Raw genomic sequence first — 7821 nt, forward strand, 5'->3', positions numbered from 1 at the left:
ATCCCTCCCTGTGGTCCCTTCTCCACAACCACATACCCTCTACTCCTCCACCCCTGCCCTTCCTCCATCCCTCCCTGTGGTCCCTTCTCCACAACCACATACCCTCTACTCCTCCACCCCTGCCCTTCCTCCATCCCTTCCTCCCTGTGGTCCCTTCTCCACAACCACATACCCTCTACTCCTCCACCCCTGCCCTCCATCCCTTCCTCCCTGTGGTCCCTTCTCCACAACCACATACCCTCTACTCCTCCACCCCTGCCCTCCCTCCATCCCTTCCTCCCTGTGGTCCCTTCTCCCCACAACCACATACCCTCTACTCCTCCACCCCTGCCCTCCCTCCATCCCTCCCTCCCTGTGGTCCCTTCTCCCCACAACCACATACCCTCTACTCCTCCACCCCTGCCCTCCCTCCATCCCTCCCTGCCTGTGGTCCCTTCTCCACAACCACATACCCTCTACTCCTCCACCCCTGCCCTCCCTGCCTGTGGTCCCTTCTCCACAACCACATACCCTCTACTCCTCCACCCCTGCCCTTCCTCCATCCCTTCCTCCCTGTGGTTCGGCATCTCCCCCCTAAACCACCTTCTCCATCCCTCGTCCCAACATGTCTCCCCCAGCTGTCTGACTCTGGGTGTTTTGGCTGTTGTGATCCCATCCCAGTGGCTCCAATACTGGACAACACTCCTCTAGGCTAGCAGCTCTCTGCTTTCTTCTTTCTTAGCTTATTTTTTATTTTTTACTTCTTCACTTTTGTTCTTCATTTTGTTTCCGTTTTGTTGCATCCTGTGCGCTCTTGATCAGCAGTGGGAAAATGTGTCTGGACCGCTTCCTGTTGAACTGGGACAGACTTGACCTACTGAAGCGGCAGATCTTTGGTGCACAGCCATGCAACATGTCCTCTCTGGTCTCCATTGCTTCTCTTCCTCCCGTGTGGATTTCTTCCTGTCTAAAGACAAACTTGAACTGGGAAATGACTTGAGGTTTTAGACGCCTCTCAATGTAGCGTATGTAATTACAATTCATATACATGTATTTCTCTCCTGTAAGTATTGTTAATGCACAGGGTAATTAGCGGCTATCGTATCCACTCCCATGCATAGGCCTAATATTATATCCTATTAAAACGACTAATTCTTTGACCAACCACAATGCTAGAAGCGCCACTCCAAACTCACTTTTTTATCTATTGATTGTAAAATCCCTGGTCAGACGGCTATTAGCATATTCTATAGTCTGCATCCCAATAGAGAAGAGTGGTTTCCTCTCCCTGTCTCACGATAGGTGATAGATTCCCAGGTGTCCTCCATGTTGCGTTCACCTGTCCTGTGTATTCAGATCAGTGCAGATGAAGTAAAGGAGACGAGGAGAGGAAGCCACTAGACTATTGGGATGCAGCCTTAGATACTCATATAGATTGAAGGACTCTCCGTTAGTCAGCAGCCTTAGATACTCATATAGATTGAAGGACTCTCCGTTAGTCAGCAGCCTTAGATACTCATATAGATTGAAGGACTCTCCGTTAGTCAGCTATCCCAGGATCCTCTGCTGCATGTGTTCATTAGACCCCATAGTTTGTCTCCTGTTTTTATTTTTTATCAATCTCTATTTTTTGCCTCAGCTTCTTACAATACATGTTGTTCTATGGCAATTTTTTTTGTTCTATTTATTTTTTTTTTTTTTCATGGCCATCTTTTTGTTTGTTTGTTCCTGCTCCTTGGTTGGATGCACTTCCTTCCTGTGTGTTGTGATGTCACTTCCTGTCCAGTGCTGGAGTTTGAGCTACGGAAAGCCAAGGAGACCATTCAGGCTCTACGCGCCAACTTGACTCAGGCAGCAGGTGGCGTACTTAACACTTCTACTCCTCCATGTCATCCCTCTCTCCATCTCTCCCTTTTTATGGAGCTTCTCTCTAGCTCCTCCCCTCTTTCACTGGGATGGAAGGGTTCATCTGTTCTGTTGCTTTGTCTTTCTAGAGAGCGACACTCAGGAGAGAAACAAGAACTACAAATGAAATCCTGAGATTCAGGTAGGCCGGACTCTCTCCTACATGTTGTTAGTCACTGTATGAAGTGCAGTTGTGGAGTACCACTGCAGCGACTACACAATGTTTCTTCAAAATTACAGTTTGTTGAAAAACGTGACTTCGAGTTGATTGACGTTTCATCTGTCTCTATACTCGTAGGAACCTATCCGCCCACTGGAGAAGCGAGCCTTAAATTTTCTTGTGAATGAATATTTATTAAAGAATGAGTACAAACTGTCGGCCATCACCTTCTCTGATGAAAATGATGACCAGGTAATGTTTGATTTGACGCTCAAGTATTTAATGTGCCATATAAGGCTCTATAAAGTATATAAACATATCATCCCATCTCGCACGGTTGTTCAGGACGTTGAGTTGTGGCACAATGTGGGCCTGAACATTCCGAAGCCTCCTGATCTATTACAGATCTACAGGAACTGTGGCTCCGCCCTTCCGTCGCCGCGGGATACAGTGGATGTATCCGTGGGGGTGGAGGCAGGCGAGCTCACTGGGAACTACATTGTCCAGATACCTGATCTCTTGCAGCAGGTAGGAGAGCGAGATAGAGAGCTCTAAACAATCCACTCAGACTGATTTAGTCTACACACCTTCTCTCCATTCACAATGTTTACTCAAATCCTCTTCTCTGCCTCTCTTTCAGCAGCACACTGAGATGGTTGAGGAGTTTGAGTATCAGATCAGTCTACTGAACGAGGAAAAACAGAGTCTGGCTGACCAGATCAAGAAACTACAGAGGTGTGTGTTGAGAGAGGATGGGCTCTACACTCCACCCTATGTGGTCACAGATGCTAGATTTGAAAATGTCACTGCTACAGCATGTGACCTTTATCCCTTGAACTTTGAACTGGCATTTCAGCACTCTGTCCACCCAGGGCCTATTCAGTCAGCGCTCTGTCCAATCCTTACAACTTTACAGCTATTCAGATTTATTTTCTCTCTCCTCCAGTGAGATCCAAAGCCTGAGAAGGACTGTGTCCCCCCCTCCTCCTGACCAGGGCTCACATCTCAACTCCCTCTCCTCCTCATCCACACCTCCCCGGTCCCCCCTGGACAACGGTCAGTACCTGGACCACAGGAGAGCCTCAGAACCTGACAAGCCCCACACTGAGAGCAACCCCCCCACTCAGACCGTCAGTTCCCCTACACACACCTCTACACAGCCCCATGCCAAGCTGAAGTGCAGAGGGACGGTGGTGTTTGACCAGCCCAACAGGTTAGTCTGAAGATATAGTGTAGTTTCTCAGGGTGACCTGTAGATGGAGCCAGTGGCCTTTAATAAACACTCTTTCTATTTCTCTCGACTGGAATGAGCTTGATTGTCGTTCACTCTCGTCTTTTCGCCTTGTGTTCATTGACAGGAAGTTGTCACCAGCGTTCCAGCAGGCCCTGTTGTCCTTTTGTAAGATGTCAGCTGACAGTCGTCTGGGGGCAGAGGTCAGAGGTCACCCCTAATCAGTCACGTGACCATAGTGTCAGCTTTCTATGTTTAAGAGTATAGTATATTACTATTGAAATCATTGAACTATGTAGTCCTCAGAGCAGTGAAATATCAAAATGTGTATTTCGCTTTTTAATATTAGCCTTCTCTCCCCCCGCTTAGGTGTCAAGGATAGCAGACAATGAGAGAGTGTGATGCTGATGTTGGGTCGCTGTCTCCCTCACATCGTCCCCAATGTCCTCCTGGCCAAACGAGAGGTACCTCCCTCATCTCCCCCTCCTCCCCCCTCCTCCCATCAACACAGGCTTCTTTCTGTCTTTAGTTTGGAATTCAATGTCTGTCTCCACTGTTTTTCACAAATTCTCATCTCTCCTTCCCCCTCTCTTCCACTTTTTTGTCCTCTTCCTTTCACTCTCTCACTCATTGTCTCGCTCTGTGCATGCCTCTCTGCTCCTAGAGAATGGTTGCACACCTGTGCCAGGTGAGTTGGACACGCCCACATTTGCATGACCTCACCTGACCTCACATCCAGGTGTAACACTGGCCCACGCCACTGGCTACAAACACACATCAGTCTCATCTGAAAGTCGAGCAGGACAAAGCCATGCTAGTATTTTGATCATGTATGAAAAAGCTTATGTTTTTTCATTTGTTTTATTTACTTATTTTTATTTAACTAGTTAAGTTAAGAACAAATTCTTATTTACAATGACGGCCTAGGAACAGTTGGTTAACTGCCTTGTTCAGGGGCAGAACAACAGATTTTTACCTTGTCAGCTCAGGGATTCAATCTTGAAAGCTATCGGTTCCAAGTCCAACACTCTAACCACTAGGCTACCTGCCGTTAGGGGTAATGGCTAGTTTCAGTAATTAAGATTAGCTTGTGTATATATTCGGTAAAGGGATCAATCGAACTCGACCAAAACAATGAAAACGCCGTTGTAATGCCCTTAGGGGATAGATCCAGAATCTCCCGCAGAAAAATGATCCTACATTTAGGCTACTGTTTGTATGTATTTCACACTATGTTGAGGTAAAACAAAAGGGATATACTGTTATGGATGTCAGCTCTTTACATGTTCATGACATCAACAATCAACTGCATTACACTTTAAAACAAGACTCCAACTGCCACCACCGGAAAAGAGGCAATAGCACTTTTTGTCCATCTTGATGTGCAGTAGCCAGTATACACTTCCTTAAAATAGTCAGAATTCATCTAAGATAGATTTCTGGAGTTGTCATTCATTTGGATGTTTTTGCAGAGGAGTTCTTAGTTGTGTAATTTTCCATCTAACTAAGATGTTTGGTGCAGTATTTCTCAAAGAAAAAATGTGCAATCACTGGCGAATGGAGGTGGACTTCAGCTCTGAACTTTAATTTGCCTCCAGAAAAAAATTTATGTGTCCGAACAGCCCCAAAAAACACACCGATGTCCAAAACGAACAAAACCCTCACAAAATGTCATCATAATGTACAGTTGAAGTCAGAAGGTTACATACACTTATGTTGGAGTCATTAAAACTAGTTTTTTAACCACTCCACAAATGTCTTGTTAACAAACTGTGCCTTTTAAACAGCTTGGAAAATTCCAGAAAATTATGTCATGGCTTTAGAAGCTTCTGATAGGCTAATTGACATCATTTGAGTCAATTGGAGGTGTACCTGTTGATGTATTTCAAGGCCTACCTTCAAACTCATTGCCTCTTTGCTTGACATCATGGGAAAATCAAAAGAAATCAGCCAAGACCTCAGAAAAAATTTGTGGACCTCCACAAGTCTGGTTCATCGTTGGGAACAATTTCCAAACACCTGAAGGTACCACGTTCGTCTGTATAAACAATAGTATGCAAGTATAAACACCATGGGACCACGCAGCCGTCATACCGCTCAGGAAGGAGACACGTTCTGTCTCCAAGAGATTAACGTATTTTGGTGCGAAAAGTGCAAATCAGTCCCAGAACAACAGCAAAGGACCTTGTGAAGATGCTGGAGGAAACGGGTACAAAAGTATCTATATCCACAGTAAAACGAGTCCTATATCGACATAACCTGAAAGGCCGCTCAGCAAGGAAGAAGCCACTGCTCAAAAACCGCCATAAAAATGCCAGACTACGGTTTGCAACTGCACATGGGGACCAAGATCATACTTTTTGGAGAAATGTCCTCTGGTCTGATGAAACTGATTGGCCATAGTGACCATCATTATCTTTGGAGGAAAAAGGGGAAGGCTTGCAAGCCGAAGAACACCATCGCAACCGTGAACCACGGGGGTGGCAGCATCATGTTGTGGGGGTGCTTTGCTGCAGGAGGGACTGGTGCACTTCACAAATAGATGGCATCACGAGGGAGGAAAATGATGTAGATGTATTAAAGCAACATCTTTAGACATCAGGAAGTTAAATGTTGGTCGCAAATGGGTCTTCCAAATGGACAATGGTCCCAAGCATACTTCCAAAGTTGTGGCAAAATGGTTTAAGGACAACTAAGTCAAGGTATTGGAGTGGCCATCACAAAGCCCTGACCTCAATCCTATAGAAAACTTGTGGGCAGAACTGAAAAAGCGTGTGCGAGCAAGGAGGCCTACAAACCAGACTCTGTTTACACCAGCTCTGTCAGGAGGAATGGGCCAATATTCACCCAACTTATTGTGGGAAGCTTGTTGAAAGCTACCTGAAACGTTTGACCCAAGTTAAACAAATGTATAAAGGCAATGCTACCAAATACTAATTGAGTATGTAAACTTCTGACCACTGGGAATGTGATGAAAGAAATGAAAGCTGAAATAAATCATTCTCTCTACTATTATTCTGACATTTCACATTCTTAAAATAAAGTGGTGATCCTAACTGACTCAGTGAAAAACTGAGTTAAAATGTATTTGGCTAAGGTGTATGTAAACTTTCGACTTCAACTGTACGCACAAACTCTACCAAACCGTTTCGACTGGGAGCATGTGGACACCTTTATCCTATTGCTTGTTGAAGTCCGCTATGGTTCGACCTCATCTATGAGATTGTGGCATGTGTGTGTGTGTGTGTGACACTGTGGTGTGTGTGTGTGACACTGTGTGTGTGTGTGTGTGTGACACTGTGGTGTGTGTGTGTGTGACACTGTGGTGTGTGTGTGTGTGTGACACTGGTGTGTGTTTGTGTGACACTGGTGTGTGCGGAGGAGTGGTTGGTGGAGTCAGGTGGGCTCACCACACAGTCCATGTGATTTGCATATCACAGTTATTGTTTTAATGATCTACTGACAGTTATGAAGAATCTGGCTTCCCACCAAAAATGTATGAAAACAAGATGAAGAAAAGAGATTGTTCTGCCTCGGTGGCAGGGGGTATGGACTTTGTTCTGTGTCCGTTAGACAGCCAGAATCAACACACACACACACACACACACACACACCTTTGTGCTCCTACTGTTTGTAGGCCTCCCACTGCCAGCTCAAAGACACACCTTTTTAAGTTCTGCACTCTCCACACCATGGACACGTGACTAGGAACAAAAGACGTTTGACTTTGACTGACTGAATTAGTGTAACAGTAAAACTGCCTGTTCTCTTTACAATCAATACTTATACAGTGGGGCAAAACAGTATTTAGTCAGCCACCAATTGTGCAAGTTCTCCCACTTAAAAAGATGAGAGAGGCCTGTAATTTTCATCATAGGTACACTTCAACTATGACAGACAAAATGAGAAAAAAAATCCAGAAAATCACATTGTAGGATTTTTAATGAATTTATTTGCAAATTATGGTGGAAAATAAGTATTTGGTCAATAACAAAAGTTTCTCAATACTTTGTTATATACCCTTTGCATGACAAAAGTATTTGATCACCTACCAACCAGTAAGAATTCCGGCTGTCACAGACCTGTGATGGAAGAAGTTCAAATGGAAGAAGTTCAAGATGACGGTCAATCACCCTCGGTCTGGGGCTCCATGCAAGATCTAACTTCGTGGGGCATCAATGATCATGAGGAAGGTGAGGGATCAGCCCAGAACTACACGGCAGGACCTGGTCAATGACCTGAAGAGAGCTGGGACCACAGTCTCAAAGAAAACCATTAGTAACACACTACGCCATCATGGATTAAAATCCTGCAGCGCACGCAAGGTCCCCCTGCTCAAGCCAGCGCATGTCCAGGCCCGTCTGAAGTTTGCCAATGACCATCTGGATGATCCAGAGGAGGAATGGGTGAAGGTCATGTGGTCTGATGAGACAAAAATAGCTTTTTGGTCTAAACTCCACTCGCTGTGTTTGGAGGAAGAAGAATGATGAGTACAACTCCAAGAACACCATCCCAACCATGAAGCATGGAGGTGGAAACAACATTC

General features: G+C 45.2%; 1 pseudogene; it reads left to right on the top strand.

Annotated features, from left to right (window-relative positions):
* The window catches only part of LOC115125910 (RAB11-binding protein RELCH homolog), a 125264-nt pseudogene that overhangs the window by 23155 nt on the left and 94288 nt on the right, over positions 1–7821 (top strand).

This window comes from Oncorhynchus nerka, linkage group LG6 (assembly GCF_034236695.1).
Source record: "Oncorhynchus nerka isolate Pitt River linkage group LG6, Oner_Uvic_2.0, whole genome shotgun sequence".
Classification (NCBI taxonomy): Eukaryota; Metazoa; Chordata; class Actinopteri; order Salmoniformes; family Salmonidae; genus Oncorhynchus; species Oncorhynchus nerka.